Source organism: Benincasa hispida, chromosome 10 (genome assembly GCF_027475165.1).
Source record: "Benincasa hispida cultivar pf3 chromosome 10, pf3_genome.v1.1, whole genome shotgun sequence".
Classification (NCBI taxonomy): Eukaryota; Viridiplantae; Streptophyta; class Magnoliopsida; order Cucurbitales; family Cucurbitaceae; genus Benincasa; species Benincasa hispida.
In genome coordinates, this window is record NC_143487.1 from 40,757,721 (window position 1) to 40,777,627 (window position 19,907).

Below are 19,907 nucleotides of genomic sequence, written 5' to 3' on the forward strand. Positions count from 1 at the left end.
GATCTTATACAAACTTATTGCGTAGGACGCCCCTGCTCCTCATCTCAATACATGAACAAATCGGGATCACTTCGTTTGTAGCACTTTACAGTAAATTGTAACAACTACAAAGTGGACTGCATCTAATAGTGTTACCTGATTAAGGTACCCTGCCTTATTTGTATACTATAGACCATTTTGGCTATTAACTGAACTTGATCCACTCGTATGTCTCCACATAAAGTTCATGTATTCAAATAATAGACATGGATCTTTAGTTTATTGGATTTAGTCTTTATAAGTCAAATTCACATATTCAATAACAGTTTGATTAAATAAACGTCAATAACATCTTTGTTGATAGTAGAATATGTTTAACATTACAAACTGCGAGTTTTAAGACATACAACCAACATTTTTGCAGCTGCTGGATTTCCTATTGAAATTTTACGGAGTTCTCAACCAAGGCTTTAACGATATCCTCCAACGTCGTACCAAAGGAAGATGACGATGGCTAATTGGAATGAGTGAAACCATCATGCCCATGTCCCTAGCCCCGACCTCCCCATTTGATATTAGGGTGGTCACGCCATCCTGGATTATACATTGGATCTGGTAACCCCTAACTGGATTAACTTGGGCTTGAGGACATGCTTCGAAGGTGTGTGCTACTATTCCACAAGCTCCACAGGTCTTCACTTGAGCGACTCCTCCTTGGGCCATCTACGTCACAAGGGAAGTTAAATAAGATATTTTAGATCTTCATTTTTTTACTTTTGAATCAGCAATTAAATCAGATTCAGTAGCCCTGGCTAAAAATTTTGGCTATTTTCAACCATGCGTGAGATTAATTCTTAAGCCTCTCTAGGCGTCTTATCAATAAGAGCGCCTCCAGCAACTGAGCCAATAGAGATCCTCTCACTGGAAAGAAAACCACTATAGAAATATTCAATCAACTATTGGTCCGAAATCTAGTCAGGGGGAAAACTTGCACATAAACGTTTGTATCGTTCTCAATATTAAGACAATGATTCACCAACAAATTGTTTAATCCCATAAATATCCTTTCTTATTGAATAAACTTTAAAAGCCAAAAAAAAATTTCAAGAAATTTCTTTTTAAGTTCATTCCAAGTAGTTATCGACCCTGGAGCCAAGTAGTACAACCAATCTTTAACGTCATCCTATAATTACAAAAAGAAAATCCCTAAGGTTTAGTTATTCTTCTCTAACTCAATGGGGTCGCATACTCACACAGACCATGTGGAAGTCCTTGATGTGTTTATGGGGGTTCTCCCATGCATTCCCTCTGAAGGTAGGCAATACATTGATCAACCTTGGCTTGAGGTCAAATAGTATAGTGGTAGGTTGAAAGGCGAGGCACAGAGGCTGCTAGTCCATATTTGGCTCTGCCAATACCCTTGGAGTTTTCTCACGAGCTTCCTCTCCCATTTCTCTTATCATATCATCAGAAACTTGTTGGTTTCCTTCTTTTGGTATTTCTCCTCTGCATCTCCTTCGGATTCTCCTCTCCTCTTGGTCAATATTTGTAATAAAAACGAAATATGGATTCCATGGGAACAGGTCATCAACCAAAAGTAAGCAGTAATACACACATTCTTTATTATTATTATTATTATTATTTGAAATCCAAAAATTTTCTTAGACTAATTGCCAAGTCTCCCCAGTAACGGTGCCAATTTATTCATAGGTCGGTCACGACCCCGAACAAAGGAAGTTTTTGTTTTCCACTGACTCAAGGCTTATACCACAAATGCAGTAAAGTAGTAAGAACGAGGCTGAATCCACAGAGAGACTAATGATTAGCTAGGATAATCAAAGAGTTCTGGGTAATGGGGGTTGGATGGATTTGTAAATCAATTAACAAGCAATCAAAGAAAACAAGAATGAGTGCGAAAAAAAAAAGTTTAAATTCAATTGATGAAAATACCTTGGGATTAGTTAATAGTACTAATTTAGTGAACCCCTAAACCTATTAGAAAATCTAATAGCCCAATTAACCAATTTTGATAATAAATCAAACTAGCACTAATTCAATTTAGGAATCTTCCTTCTTAGCAACATACAAGTAATTGAATTGCTTTACCAAAGAGTTCAATTGTTGAGACATACCATAAACCGAAAAAGTCATATCTTATAGTATGATTAATTGGGAAAGATTGTATTAAGGCATACACGAGTTTGGCTAGAAAAAATCTAGACCCTAAACATACGATCCGAATATGCCCAACCTAATCAATCAATATATGCTTAGGCTATGATAATTTTGCAAACAAGAGTTTTGATAAATTAATTTGTCAGATCAATTCATAGACGTTCTATTAAGAATCAATTAAATCTTTCCAAGGGTTCATAACAATTAACTATATCAATGAGTGGACCTCCAAGAATCAAAGCATACTACTAAACCGAAGAAAATTTACCTAGCCTCACATCGACATAACGTAATTACAATGATTAATGGAGAAATGGGGCTAACTATATGAAAAATTGCACAATAATTCAACTGAAATTGCTCCAAAAACGGACTAACTCTTAAATTTGTTCACACCTTTAGCTCGAACCCCAGATGTTCTATTTATAAGTTTGTCGCAGCATCGCGATGCTAGGGAGAGTGTTCCAACGCTGTGGCGGCACCATCCAGAGCATTGAGGAAGTGTCACAATGGTAGCCTAACGCTCAGCTACGTGCACACGGAGGGGGAAGTTTGTCAAAGTCCATAGTGTCACGACGCTCTAGGGGAGCGTTGTGACGCTACCTATTATGCCTTATAGTGTTGAGAAGAGGCGTTGGGTTAGTGTTGCGATGGTGGCATTGTCAATCTTCGGAGCGTTCAACGCTTGGAGTACCATTGTGACGCTGCCCAGCACCCGAGTCTACTGTCTTCAAGCATCGAGTGAGCATTGGACTTAGGCTATTGATGGGAGTTGCAACGCTAAAACAGGGATGTTTAGTCTTTTGTCATCTCAGCTCCGTTTGGGTGCACTCAACTTCCGATCTTCCATCCTTTTTACTTGATTCTTCAACTTTGCAACGTAATTGCTCCATGGGTTAAATTTTCCTATAAAATAAGACAAATAGACACAATAACTACCCGAAAATAGTAAAGTTATGATCATAAACTTAGCTCTTTTTTCGAGCTAACAATGTCGTTGATGATTGTTCAGTTCCTTTTACTTGAAATTTTGGAAGGTTAACATATTATGTAAAACCATCTAGCCTTTCTTTTTAATTTCTTCAAGAACCATAATCCAACATTTGCTATCTTCCATCTACTTTGTATGTTTCATCAAGATACGCCTTTTTGTTTGAGGTTTTTCTCAATCAAAAGAACATATATATCATATATCTTTTCTGGGAAGAAATTATTGTTTCTTAGAGCAAGTGGAGGGATCAGGATATAGATGTTAGACGACATATAATTAAATTTATCTTCACCTATTAGTTTAAATTTTTTGGTCAAATGGTGATTTAAGATCGTATAAGAAAAGGTGGTTTAGGGAGGTCCTATGTTCAAACCTTAGGAATGTTATTTCCTCTCCAATTAATATTCACTCCCACTTGTTGAATATATAATCAAATTTTCTTTCACCTAAAAAGTAACACTAGTATCTGTGCTTTCTAAACCTTCACCTATTAACTTAATTTTCTAGGTCAATTGATGACTTAAGAATAGAAACATGGAGAATGATTGGTAAGATCCCATTTCAAAAACACGTACATTTTTTCCTCCAGACCTTTGATCACTGTCCAATGTAAATTCCTTTTGTTTAGTGTCAATCAATTGTTGCAGTTTCTGTAGCAGGCCATTAGGCCGTTGGCAGGAAGACACTCCGGTGGAAGACATTCTGCGACAATTAGCTTCGAATTAGACCAAAAAAAAGAAAATTGTCCATAAGCCAATCTTAATGGTTATCTATAAAATCTTAAACCAAAAACTTATATAAATACTTATTAAAACAGTCATGTACATGTGTGTAAGAGTAATATTGGCAGAGAAACAACAACCCAAAAGATTAAACAATTAAATACTATAAATCTTTTTATCGAAGAAACAAACATATATTTTATGCTAGGTAACTTAGATTCGTGTTGATATCATAAATAATATATTGTAGTTATACATTATTATAGATCATGTATAAAAATTAAACATAAACAGGCTATTATTCATTGTTATAATTTATAAACAAGTGAATTTGACATCAGAGTTTGGAAATAGGGTGTTCATGTGTTAGGTTGAAACACCTTTTAGATCCAACCCAATCATTCAGATCGTAAATTTGTTCAACACAAACAATCCTTATTAAATAAGAAACTCATAGTTGGGTTAGGTTGGTTTGGCTTACTCGAGTCATTATTTGAGTTTTTGTTTTAAAAAGAAGTAACATGTTAATATATAAAAAAAATTATTCAATGAGATTAACAAATTAATTTTATTATGAAAAATTTATTTCCGTACTGTTAAAAAATTATTTTAAATAATTGGTGGATAATAAAGATTCTAAAAAAAGTATGAAATTAAATAAAATTAAAATAAATATATGTACTTATAATTATATTGAGGCTAAAAACAAGTACTTTTAAATATTAATGATAAATTCGGGTTAGCTCAGTTTGGTTCGGGTTATTTTTATTGAACCCATGAACCAACCGAATTCATAAAATTTTCATTATTTGAACCTAACCAATGGTTGAAAATCCAATCCAAACTGTACGGGTTGGATTGGATTGGTCGGACGGATCATCGGATTTTTTTAACACCATTATTTGGAAACTAGCTCCACTTCTTAATTATTATTGATTTTCTATAAGTCAAGGGGTTTAAATCCACGACTTCATTGTAATACCTTGGTGGAAAATTTTCATCCACAAGATTTTGATGGCTTCAAAATTACAATCTTTTTTTAGAAATTAGTTACATTAACTCACTTCATGTTTTTTCAGTTTTATGATTTTCATTATATGGAATTGTATAATTTGCCACGTTAATATATAATTTCACAAACAAATGTTAATCCTGATGAAGGATGAACCTTTGTCAATGTACTACTTTTCATTAATTTCAAACTTTCATTTTTCAGTTTTGAGCTTTATTTTCAATCCAAAACTTCTTTTTACAAAGAATTTGAATTTTAAAAAAAAAATCACAGAAAAAGAATCTATATTTATTTTTTGTTGGGAATGTCCTAAAACTCGCAGTTTGTAAATATTAACATATTATATTCATCGATAAAAGTATAATTGAGTATTCAATTCAATAAATTGTTATTGATATTGCATTCTATTATAAAAATTGAATAAACAAATCCATGGCTATAATATAAATACTTTAACTTTATGTAGAGATATAAAAGTCTATCAAGTTTTAGTATATAGCCAAAATGGTCTATAAGTATATGGTTGAGATTGGGTACCTTATCCTGATGATACTTTTGGATGCGGCCCATTTTGTATATTGATAATGATGTGATTCCATGCATTCACGTGAGTGGAGACATCCTATGCAATGAGTTTACATAAGATCGGGCCTCGAAATAGTCACTTTTCTTGATAACGACTGTTTACTGTTAAAACGGACTATATCAAATTCGATGACCTATGGTAACTCGATCTTAATCCTAAGCTAACTATGAACTCTTGTTTATTCGGGATTATCCTTTGATTTACATAGGTGAGAGTAGTCCAACAACACTACTCAATAAGCCTCCCATTTTGGGGATAAGACCGGATAAATAGTTGGGAATATAGTTCTGCAAGATGGAAGTCACTCCTACCCGACTTAGGATTAGGAGACAGTTTGTTCTCTTAAATGCTGATTCTTGGTCTTAAGCAATAGGGCCCTGCCCTCTCATGATCGAGAGGATCATGGTTTAAGAAGAAGATGTATTTATAGGGGTAAAATGGTAATTTTAACCTAGTTGTAAATACGAAAAACTTGTGAAGGATTGACTTATTGATTATGGTTAAAATGGATAGAAAAATATCTATACTGAGTAAAGTGCAATTATCGAGCTATAACAAATATTGATTAATTTGATATAAAGAGTTTGGCTAATTGATCTCAAATCGTTGGAGCTGATGATTTGTAGGTTCATAAGGTCCCTCTACTAGCTCGTAAATTATATCTTGGATATATCTTGGATCAGTGAATTGTACGGATTTCAAATGTTCCAAATCAAAATTAGGGTTTTGAATTTAAAGTGTTCAAATTCAATTTAGGGTTTAAATAATTATATTTGAAATAATTAAATATTTAACTTATAAAATTAAACATAAATTTGAGAGATTAAGATATTAAAATATTGATTTGAATTTGATTAGCGTGAATAGGAATCATGTATCAAGTAGGTATTTAATTAATTTAATATTTTATAATAAATTATTTTTTTGATTATTTAAATATGTTTAATTAATTAAAAATTTAAATAAATCATTTTAATTTGTTAAATTCAAATTCAGAATTGAATTTATGTTTTTTTGGTCTAAATTGATTTTAGAATAAAATCAAAATTAGATTCAAAATCAAAATTAAATTGAATTTTAAGTTGGAAGTGGAAACCCCACAAATTTGATTTATAGTGGAATTTGTTCATGAATTAACATCTAAGTTCTATTTGTTAATGGTTTATGAAGGGTCATTAAGCTGATTAGCAAACTGCTTGCATGAATTACCTCTTTAAAAGATTGTTTTTTTTTCTCTTGAATCTTAGTGGTCATGTAACTGATTTTGCTAAAATTATCTACTCTCTCAAACCCTCTTCTCCCTCTACCTAATTGACCTCAATTTGAGATTCTACCTGGCAATTAAAGATATAGGATAGTGGAGAAGAGTACAGTAATGGTCCATTGCTGGTTTGAGGATCCAATTTGAGCGGAACTGTGATTTAACATAATCATCAAAGGTTATAATTCATGAAACCCTTTATCTACAAATCTGTTTTTAGCGTGTTTTTAAACTCAAATTAAATGTAATTAGAGTGTTTATTGATTTTGATTTCTTCCGTAGTATATTAGTTTACTCTATCAATTGTTAACCCTGTTCAAACTTTGTCCATTAAATTTTCAAATCATTTCATCTCAAAATTGAATTTATGTGAGTTTTGTTTCTTTTATCATCCAAAACTTTCATTTTCACATCATTTCATCTGAAAATATTCATAAACCTCATATTATTTTTTAACTATTTTCCATCTTTTTTTTAAATTCCTGTTCTTGCATCGACATTTACGATATACACCTAAATATTGTCTTACTGAACGAGGATTAAAAATTGTCAATTATAGTACAGTTAAGACAAAATTAATGTTTCGTTAAATAGTTATTACAACTTCCATCAATTTTTCATAAAGTTTCCTGAAATTTTCATGAACTTCAATTTTTCAATAAAATCAAGACCTCCATATTTCCATCAACATCGATATTTTGAGCCTTGCCTAATACTATATATAAAAAAATAAAAAACAAAAAGAAAAGTTTCTTGTCTGGGATAATCTATGATTGATCATATGCATGGAGTTGAAGTCGTTAATGGTGTTGGTTGGTGACTAGGCTATGGCCAACGCCTGGGCTTGGGCCGGAGTCCTTTATACCGCCAAGATCAGCAACAACATCATCAATAAAGTTGAGGCCGCCGCCGGAAGGGCTCGGACCCGAGTGCTTGATGGCTCCGAGTAGTAATCCGCCCAAGAAATCTTCGGTAGCCACGGGCCCAACCATATGGATTGGCCTTGCAGCTTCTACAATTCCATGCAAACTTCCATCACTCACAAACCAAACAATCAAAACCAAACTCAAAATCCTCACCATCATAATGCTAACAAAACACAGATTTAATTCTAGTTACAGAGACAGAAGAGAGAAGAATAATCAAGTTCTTATAATCTTTCTTTGACCAACAATGGCATAATCTTAAGGGTATTTATACACACAAATTAAGAAGAAGAAGCCACCAAAAGGGATTTTGTTTCTTCTTCTTTTATCTTTTTATAATTTAATTTAATTTAATTTTGTCTTCATCTTTGTTCTTCTTCAGTGGCGATGTTGAGAAGGCAAACCATATTCAAATAAGAGAAGTATCGAGGAAGGTTTCTTGGGGTTGATTATCCATGCTAGTTTCAACAAAAGAAGTGATCTATTTTTCCACCTTTGAATTGATGAAATAAATTGTAATTGGAGGTTGCGAGTCCAAGTTTGGAGTATACTGAAAAGGAAAATTTTGGAAGTCGTGAATTAATGGGTAATTAGAATGAGAGTACTTTTAAAAATATTTTTAGAGAATTGGAAATATAATAATTTTCTCAAAGCTCTATATTTATTTTATTTTTGTTCTTATTATACTTTTATTTTTCTGTTGAGTTCAACGTGTAGGAGATTCTATCTTATGACTTCTTGATTAACATTGAGATTTTTCATCTCAATTTTGTCATTTTTATTTCATTTTCTTTATATTCCCAATTTCTTCCAATAATATTCTTTAGTTATACATCGTTTTTTATCGATGTTTCTCTTCTTTACAAGTTCCTGTCCCCTCCTTTTTTAGTTATTTTGTTTGTTGTTAAAGAACAATAATGGTGGGATTCGAACTTTCGACTTTTTCTAATTAAAAGTCCAATCTAAGTTTGTTCAATATTGGCTCCTATCAATGTAGATTTATTCGTAGTTAGAAGTATATCATTAATAGCGTACTTTTAATTTACAACCTAAATCTATCAACGATAGACTATTATGACGGATAGATTTCAATCACAATGCACAATAACATGTATTCTATGTAGGTCTGTTTGAATTGACTTAAGAAAAAAGTATTTTTCAAAAAACTCATTTTTAATTAAACATCTTTAACAAAAAAATGTTGAAAACATACTTCAAAAAGTATTTTGAGTAGTTACCAAGTATTCCAATTTTTTTCAAAATGATTTATTTTTTAAATTATATGCTTGAAAATGCATTTCAAACTCACCGTAGTCTATCATTGATATATTTCATATAAATATTTTTCCTTCTTCTTTCTCCATTTCCTTATTTTCTTCTTCCAATTTTGTTTTCTCAAATCTCTTTCATTGATAACTCAATAAATTGTTCAATGTAATTTGATGCAACCTATTTTTCAAAGCAACTATATAAGAACTAGAAACAACTAAACTATCTATGATTAAAGTCCACTAGTATGTAATAAAAGTATACAAATAGCCTTCTATATAACTAATAGATTTCTATATATTGTGTGAAATCTATAATTAGCTATGGTTGGATAGATTTCTCATAATATAAGTCTATAAGTCATAGACTTTAATCATTTATACATCATATCACTAATACATTCTATCGTTGATACATCATATCATTAAATAGAGTCTACCCATGATAGAGTATCAATGATAGACAGTATCGTTGATACGAGTCTATCGATGATAAACTTCTATCAGTGATAGATAGCAAAACTCTATCACTAATAGATTTTGCTATCAGTGACAGAAATCCGTTCTTGATATGAATCTATCAGTGATAAACGTCTATTACTAATTATTTCTATAAACTTTATCATTGATAGACATTGTTATTGGTAGACTTTGAGACTTGACTCTAAATTGTGTTGTATCTACAAATTATTTTGTATTCTGTTATATCTGTTAATACTTTTGAATTTGATTCTACCTTTGTCATTAGTCTTAAATTAATATTTTTTTTAAAAAAATATTTTATATATTCTCTTTTTCTTTTAGAGTCGTTTTATTTTGATTCTCGTACGTTTAAATATTCAAAATTTTTAAAGAGTAGAAAGTGTTTATTAGTCCATCCTAACTTTTTAAAATCACACTGTATACTTTTTTTTAAGATAATTATTACCATTTTACGAAATTTGACAAAAATTTAATTTCTATTTCACCATAAAACTAATTTAAAATTTATTTAAAGTACATTTTTAATTGTTTATACTTTTTATTAAAACAAAATTACACATTAAAAAATTTGCCATTGGAAAACCATGTATGTTTGACAAGAATTTGTTCGACTTGTAGAACGTTCAAAGAGTTTGAAGAGATCACTTTGTTAGGCTAAGTAGATATTCTTTAGTGGCTTATCTTTGCATATATTGTTGACTTACTTTCTATTATTTAAAGAGTTGTTTCAATTTAGTTGGTCATATTTTTTTATAAAATATTTTTTAAAATTTATATGTGCTTAGTAGAAAATTTTGGTCGAAATTTTAAGATTTCGATAGGGAAAATTTCGATTTCTCCCCATATCTTGGAAATTTCAAATTTTCAATAGAAATTTCAAGATTTTTCTTAGCAATTAGCCATGCCAGCTCAATGGAAAAGTTATTTTTCCCCTAATTTTATGGTCTTCTCTTCATTATAGGAATTGTATAGTTTCACATGTCGATGTATAATTTCATCTCGTAATTCTATTGATGTGAGTTTGGAAGATCAACATGACAAACCTAGAAGAAGTGAATAGGGTTTATTAAAACTAATGAAAACTTTTTCTTAATATAGACCAAATTAAATAAACCATCTTTTTTAAACGAGTAATTTATGTAAATAATTTCACTTTAAATTAAATAAAAAATTAACAATAACACTATTAAGCACTCTATTTAGTTCTAATAGTAAGAGTGGTAAATGATATCCAAATTTAAGAACTACAAATCAAATAAACAAATATGCGCCATTGTTTCAAGAAATAAAAATTGCAATTAATTTAATTCATGCAATATCTTATAATAACATAAACTAATTGCAAAAATAAATTAGGAGTGGGATATAAAACTTGACACCATGATTTTATAATGGTTCGACTCAACCCAGCCTATATCCACTTTCTAAGTTCCTGTTGGGTATGTCACTCAAAACTTGACTCTTTCTACCACTTAGAGTTGAACGCCACTACAATTTTTCTTTTTTTTTTCGAACATAAGAACAAATCCAAACTTTTTCATGGTTGAGAATCAAACCGTACAACGCTCTTGTTATGGGTTCAAGAGTGACAATTTACAATAGATTTAAAATGAAGAACAAGATAAGAAAAACTCTGTCAAAGATTATATTTACAAATTTGAAGCATTCAATGGATTAATCCTACCAGTACAATATTTCTTTCCAAAAAATTAGATGAAAGAGAGAAAATTGAGAGTTTGAAGAGATAACAATGATGGCTTTTAACAAATTGGATGATTGGTAAAAATGTAAAATTGTAGTTTTTATTTTGAAGAAGATGGGAGGATTTAAAAAGATAGAAATTGATTGAAAACTACGTTTAATTTAGATCATTGGATCTTGTTAAAAGAAGATGGAAGTGTTGAGTTAAATGATTTAAAAGAAATAAATATAAATATAAAATTTAAATATTTATATGTACGCCAACGGTCACTTGCAGAAATGTAATGATTACTTTTTTTTTTTTGTTATTCTAATTTTCAACACAGTTTTTTTTTCTTTCGATTAAGCTTATTTCAACTATTTTTTCTTCCTTTGAGCTTTATGTTATGATTCAAATTGTATTGAATCCGTTTTTTCCAACTCTACCCAATGGACATTTTAAAATACTAACATTATCAGTAAATTAATCCAGATTTTTTATCATCAAAATATTAATTAATTAATTAATTAATTAATTAAAATTGATTAATTTTAGATTATGGATAAAAAGCCAACAAAGTTTTATTTCTTTTACCCTCCAAATTTTGTATTTTCAAGAAATCACATATTTATTTTTACATTATTTTCACTTCAAAATTTAATTGATATGAGTTTTGTTTCTTTTACGATCTAAAGTTTTCATTTTCAAGAAATCAAAATTGAGAAAGATAACATCTATTTATTTTTAACTTCATTCAAACATTTTCTATTGAATTTTTAAATCATTACCCCTCAAAATTAAATTGAGTGAGTCTTTGTTTCTTTTATGCCATCAAACTCTTTCATTTTCAAGAAATCAAATTTGAGAAAAAGAACATAATTTATTTTTAACCTCATTCAAATATTTTCCACTGAATTTTCTCATAATTTTATTTCAAACTTGAATTGATGTGAATTTTTTTTTTCTTTTACCATCCAAAGTTTTCATTTGCAAGAAAAAGACTTTGTAAAAATAAAATAAAAACTCATAATTTACCTATAAATACCGCTATAATCATATTCTTTCAATCACTCTCAAATCTTAAATTCTCTATTATTTCTCTCATTTTCTCTAAAACTCTATCTACTCGTAGAGTTTTCTTTCTTTTAGTTCTTTTCCATTGTGTTGTGTTATGTTTAATGTTATGCTTTTTGTAACACTCTTATGTTTAATGTTATGATTTTTATATCATTGTTATGTTATGTTATGTAAGTTTAATGTTATGATTTTTGTATTCACTACATTGCATAATAAACAATTTGTACAATTATTTTGTATGCAAATATTTCATTTCTTTTTAATTTTGTAATTAATTATCAATATGATATTATTTTGTAATTATCTCTCCATTTCTTTTTTAAATTTGTCATTCTCGCATTGACATTTATACATATATTTACAATATATGTCTTACAGAAATCGTGATTGCAAATGGTCAAATAATTTTAAAATGATTTAATTATTTCTCATGCTCAAGATGGGAAGTTGTCTGTATTGTCATTTCCATTGAAAAGCTTGAGATGGTACTACGTGTGAGTTGTTATCTTGATATCTACAAAATCGTTTACATGGTTTTGTGAGAAGAGATTCTCAATCCTAGGGAGAACCTAAGTTCATCACTTGAAGTGATCTTAACTTGAATAAGGAAAGATAAGGTCTTGAAGAAGGAATCTTACATTAAGCGAGAACATAAATGTTTCTTCACTAATGTTCACATATTTAAGGGGAGCCTAATTTCTATAGAGAAGAAGTTTTGCATCTACGAGGAACCTAGTTCGTTATTTGAGAAGTTAAGCTCTACGGGCAATGTTTCCTCTTTTACAGATAAGTACTTCATTGTAAGTACTTGACATTATTATTAGTGAAGTTATCTTTCCTATGCACACTGTCCCTCAAACGTAGGTGATTTTGTACCGAACTGAATTATCGAACTCTAGGTTATGTTTATTCTTTTCCTTTCTTTGTATTTATTATTGTATGTCTTTTAAATATTGTGACATACTTAACAACAATTGAGTGTGAGTTAGGTAACCGTTATTTCACTAAATCTGTGATCTACTCATAAAAATAATTAATAGGGTAAATCAAAAGAATAGAGAGAAAGCGATGACATTAGCAGTTTTTATAGTGATTCAAAAGTTCCTACTCCACGACCACTCTGCTACAAATGAGAAAAAACCAATCAACCACTACTTTTTACAAGTTTAAGAGTCAACTCCCAACTTATCCTTTTGCAGCTTCAGGATCCAACTAATTTCAATCTTTTTCAACAAGTCTAAGATCAAACTTTTAATATCCTTTAAATGAATTTAGGATTAAATGACTACAAATTCTTTTTCGGGTTTAGGATTAATCAACAAAATACTTAATTCCAAACTACACCCATACCTTAATAAAATAAAAAAAAAATCAAATAATGAATGTGAAATGATGAAATTGAATTCTCACAAAAAGAAAGCAACTCTCATAATAGTACACTACAAGAAAAATTAGCTCCCCTAACGCCTAAATCGGTCGTCGGGAGATAGGGTGTCTCCCGATGCCGTAAAGCACCGTCGATAGTTTTTTGGGAACTCCCAACACCTTAAGCTACCAAGGAACTCCCGATGGTTCTCCCAACGCCCGTCGGGCAGCGTTGGGAGATGGGATCTGGTAAAAACTAGATCCCCTTCTTTTTTAACACGAAACCCTAACCCCTCCCCCCTCCCCTTCCCCCAAGATTTCCTCTTCCCTACTGCTCCCCCTTCACGCCTTTCGCGTCGCACCACCCTCATTTTCCTTCTTCCCCCGCTGCCTCCCATTTTCTTTCTTCCTTGCCGCCCATTTTCTTTCTTCCCTGCCGCCCCATTTTCCTTCTTCCCTTCACGCCTCCGCCACTACCCCGCCTGTGTCGCCCCCTTCACACCCGCGCCGCCACCTGCCCTTCCCCCATCGCGCCACCACCCGCCGCCTTCTTCTTCCTCTTTTGTGCCGCCATCCGCCGCCGCCTTCCCCCTTCATTACTTGCAAAATTGTTGTTTATTTTCAAACTTTCAACAAGGTTCGCGCACATCCATTTCATTTATTTTCTCTTATTTTGTATATTAATTTAAGCCATTGTTTTCAGTTTCTAGTTGGTAATATAGATAACTAATGTTGGTAATGTTTAATTTCTAGCATGTTTGTAATCTAATGTGAATTATGAATTATGGATTGTGGATGTTATTGTGGATTGAGTTTTTTTTTTTTTCCTTTTAATTCATAAGGTTATGGATTACTTAATTTACTTTAAAAGATGTTATAATTTCTATAATTTGGTGGATTATTGTGAATTGTGGATTATGGATGTTATAATTTATGCAATTTGGTGGATTATGGATGTTACAATTTACATAATTTTGGACTTAGTTTAGGGGAAAAAAATCAATAACATTAGGGGCAAAACAAGTCAAATCACCTATTAGAAATTATTTAAAATTTTAAATTTTTCGAACAAATTTAGAATTATTTATTAAATTAATCAAAATTCATGCCTAATAAAGGATTTGTATTTTGTCCTCTAATCCAGGTTATTGTTTTGGATTACAAGTTGGTCAGAAAAGATTTATTTTTAAGGATGAATAAAGAATAGATTAAACTAAGGAATAAGTTATCAGTGGGATATAGAGAAGGAGTATCCTAGTTTTTTGATATGGCGAAGTTTCATGTTAATGATTCTGGACGAATAAGATGTCCATGCAAGAATTGTATGAATTCAATTTGGGAAAAAATAGATATCGTGGAATGACTTCTATTAACATATAGAATATATTCCTCATATTGTGAATGAGTATCATGGAGAGCTAGTAAACTTATCTAGAGATTTTGAAAGTCATACAACTCATTCAATACAGAATGTTGAAGTAGATAGTATAGAGGGTAATGTTGTCGAAGAAAATGAGATGTTGATTCTTATAAATGATTTACAAGTTACAATTGAAAACGAAGATGCAAATGAAGAAGGGATTTAGAATAAAATATCCTCTAATGGTCAAGAAATGGATACCACAAACTTATTCGAGGATTTAATGACCGAAGCACGTAGTGAATTATACCCTGGTTGTTCGCAATTTTCGTCCTTGAACTTTTTAGTGAAGTTGATGCATATCAAAGTTCTCAACGGCTTGAGTAAGAAATCGTTTGACATGTTGCTGGAATTGTTAAAAGCAGTGTTTCCAGCTGGCACCGCTATAACTACTTCCTTTTATGAAGCCAAGCGAAAATTGTGTGATTTAGGCCTAGATTATGAGTTTACTCATGCATGCAAATATGATTGTGTATTGTATTGGAAAAAGTTTGCAGATTTGCAACAATGCCCTATTTCCAAAGGGTAAAAGAGTATCACATAAGGTATTGCGTCATTTTCTATTGATACTGAGATTAAAATGATTGTTTGCATCAAAAGAAGGCGCTTCTGACATGAGATGACATAAAGATAAGCGAGTTGAAATGGAGGATATATTGCGACATCCAGTTGATGTAGAGGAGTGGAAACATTTTGATCGTGAATTTCCTCATTTCGCTTTAGATCCCCAGAATGTTCGTTTAGGATTAGCTTCAGATGGGTTCAATTCATTTGGAAATATGAGCACTTCTTATAATATGAGGCTTGTGGTGATAATTCCTTATAATTTGCCCCCTTGGAAATGCATGAAAGAATTAAACATCTTCATGTCTTTGCTCATACCTGGTCCAAAATCTCTTGGAAAGGAAATTGATGTTTACTTGCAGCCGTTGATTGAAGAGTTGAAAGAGTTATGGACAATTGGTGTGCGAACTTATGATTCAGTCACTGGTGAGTTTTTTCAACTATATGCTACCTTATTATGGACGATTAATGATTTCCCTACATACGGTGACCTATCTGAATGGAGTATAAAAGGTTATCAAGCATGTCCAATAAGCATAAGATAATTCATCCTTCGGGATAAGAGAAAAATATCATTTATGGGACATTGACGTTATCTTCCAGAGAATCACAGTTAGCGTCGAAGTAGGCAATACGATGGAAAAGTTGAACATAGATCTCCTCTAGTTGAAATGAATGGAGAGGAGATTTTACAACAAATAAATATGTTAAACTTTTTTGTGCTTAGCAAACATCCATCGAAGCAAGATAAAAAAAAGAAAACGAATTCTAAACTACACTAAGAAAAGTATTTTTTTTCCAACTTCCATATTTGTCCAGACTATTGTTACGCCATCAATTGGATGTAATGCATATTGAAAAAACATATGCGACAATTTTGTGGGCATATTATTAAATATTGAAGGAAAGACAAAGGATACAACTACATGCAGCATACACATTAACTAATCAGATTAACTACGTGCAACATACACATTAACTAATGGTGAATGGATTTCATTTTGTAAGTATTTGAAATCGGTGAAATTTTCTGATGGATTTGTGTCTAACATATCACGATGTGTAAATGACAAAGATAGAAAAATATCGGGGCTGAAAACACACAAATGTCATGTGTTGCTTCACAGACTACTCCCTATTGGTATTCGAGCATACCTACCGCAGAACGTATCCACTGCTATTATTGAATTGTGTACATTCTTTCGCGACTTATGTGCAAAGACAATACATGTAAGTGATTTGAACAAACTACAAGCAGACATCATAGTCATACTTTGAACTTATAAATTAAAAATATTTAAAAGACAATTTTCAACTAATGAAGGAACTCCCTATGCATATTTTACTGTATTGGGAGTTCATGTGACTTCCAAAAAATAAAACAAACCGTCGGGAGTTCTCGAACTCCTAACGCATGAAACAAACCGTCAAGAGTTGTCGAAGAACTCCCGACGCATGTATAGGGCGTCGGAAATTCCTCAAACTCCTGACGTCGTATTTAATGCATTGGCAGTTTGAGGAACTCCCGACGCCCTATATATGAGTCGGGTGTTCCTCGACAACTCCCGACGCCTTTGTTTCATGCGTAGTGAGTTCCTCTCCTGATGGATTTTTTCTGACCAAACTCCCGACAATCCATTATTCATCGAGAGAGCCTCTCCCGATGTATTTTTCACCCTTTCCCGGTGAATTGTGACGTTGGGAGAAGTTCGATTTCTTGTAGTGGTATAGTACACAAATTTTTGTACACTTGAAAACACTCCAAAATTTTTCTCACAAAATAAAATAATCAAGATCAAGAGACTATGAGAGATTTAAGATTTTTGGTTACCTTTTTGAACAAAAAAAAATGACAAAGTTTGTTGAAAAATGCTTGAAAGAGGTGAGGAAAAAGATTAAATTTGGTTAAATTATAAAATGGAAGGATTTAAAAAGCATCATACATTTAGGTTAAAAAGGATGAAAGGTGGTGGATAAAATACGAAGGGATATGTAGTGATGATGATGATAATAATAATAATTAAATTTTAAAAAGTGATAGTTGGTTACAATTTTTTTTCATCATTTCAATTTATCTGCTCACTACACTATTTTTTACTTTAGATGTGAACTTGCATTTTATAAACAATGATAAATTGACTTTATTATATTAGCTTTGAAAAAACGCACTTGTTTTGGCAGCAAATTTCGTAATTTAACGAAAATTCCGTAAAAGATTACTGACAAATCCCTACATAAAGAAGTTAACAATTGCCATCGTAGATAATGTCATCGTAAATATATGATGTCGTAAGATTTTAATGGCAGTTCAGAATCGTCATCAAAGATAATTTGTCATTATGACTGAGAAATTCCCATATAAAAGTTAGCAATTGCCATCCTAGGTAACGGTCATCATAAAAAATTTTGCATGGCAAGCCATCAATATTTGTCTTCCACCTATGAATTTATCCACAAACAAGAATTAATATTTCAAATCCATTACATATACTCATCAAATATGAAATAAACACACTAATCACCGACATTTGTGTAACAATAACACACTTTCATATAATACTTACGCCAAGCCATCATTTCTCTCATTAACAAATATCAATTAGTACTTCCATGAATACTTAACACCAAATATCCCATAAACACAAAAATATTATACATAAATCTTTCAATAAACAGATCATAGATAAATTTACATACATTCTAAGCTAGCATTTACATTCTATTGAGACAAAAAAACAAGAAGTACATCCTTACACAAATCGGCCAACAAAACTTGTCCATTGGGTTTGAATTATGTCAATCCTTCCTTGGATGTATGCATTTTTTGTATTGAACTACAAAGAGGAAAAAAAAAAAGAAGATAAATTCAACATAAGTTTACATTCATTTCTGAACTAACATCTGTGGTGCAAGTTTTGGCTAATATGCAGGTTCGAATTTTGCATGGACTTGAATACAGATATTGTTCTTCTTGGGAATTGGCTGGCTAAACATCGTTGCCAATGCAATATCAGTCTATCCAAATAGGTATTTCTTTAGAGCATATAGTTAGGAACTTTCTAATCGCTCTAGTGAGTTTGTGCAGTAACGTCACCATTACTACCAAGACCCCATCAATTTCTAGTAGGACAACCTCTATTTCGAATGTGAGGTCAGAGCTAAAATTCAAAATTTGAGTGACCAAATAACTCAAATTGCTGAATCAGTTAGGAAATTGGAGGAGTCTCATGAATTACCCTCTGAGGATGCTGAGGTAAACAGTGGTGATGTGAGCATCGAGGATCCCGCAGAACCAATGGTCCCTCAAATTTCTGAGCAAGGTAAGGCGTTGGATTAATTAATATGTGAATGTACTAATGATTTTTCTAAGCGCACAAGAAATCATTTAGAGCCATCCCGCGTCTGTGGCACTGAGCTCGACATTGTGATAGAATATATGTGGACCAATTTTGACGATGATGTTTATCTTCTGCCACAACAAGAACAAGTTAGTGAGGTTAAGTATGAGAATAGGCTTAATTTAGAAGAATTTAAGATAAAAGAGTTAGAGGCTCCCACGCCTCGCCCTGTTCTTAATACCGGTATTCCTCTTATTTTTTTTTTCAATTTTACTTGCATTCGCCTCACGAGTCAGTTGAGTCGGAGTCTTTCTTTTCAGTTGAGTCAGTTTTAGAGTCATTTATTTTTCCACACTTTTAAAAAATAAAAAATAAAAAATTTGACCTGTCTGGTTCTTTTCAGAAGATGGGAACCCTTATGTCCGTACCAGGCCATATCGACTCATCCTAGAAAGGACCGGAGAAATAGGAGAATTTCTTTCTACCTTGACAGGGGACGGGTTACGTCGAGCAACCAACGTTAAAAATTTGTGCTTCCTAGAGGCAACCAGACTTTAAATTTTTTACTTTTTCATTTTAAGATAGATATTATTTTATTTTATTTTATTTTAAGCCTAATGTTTGTTTAAAAAAATCAAAATTAGGGTAGATATTTTTTTTTTGTTTTTATTTTAAGACTAATGTTCGTTTAAAAAAATCGAAATTAGAGTACAACATCGCAATGTTGTAATCGCAACGTTGTAACTCTACGAGTCAGAACAACATTAAAACACTGCAACTGTCTCCTTTCTTCTTCATCTTCTTCAAATTTTCTCTCAACCCCGAGCTAACTCTCTCACTTTCCTCAAATCTCTTCACTATTTCTCACCTTCCACACGTTTTGGCCCATCCCTTTATGATTTTCCCTTGAATCCATCAAAAGTTTTGTGGATTTTTCATCCATTCAAGGTCTAACGAGTTATTGAGCTTTTTTCAGATTTCGTCACTTTAAAGGTAAAAATCTTTGGGCATTTTTGTTTCTTGTTGCCTATTTCTAGTGTATGGCTATAAAGAAATTTT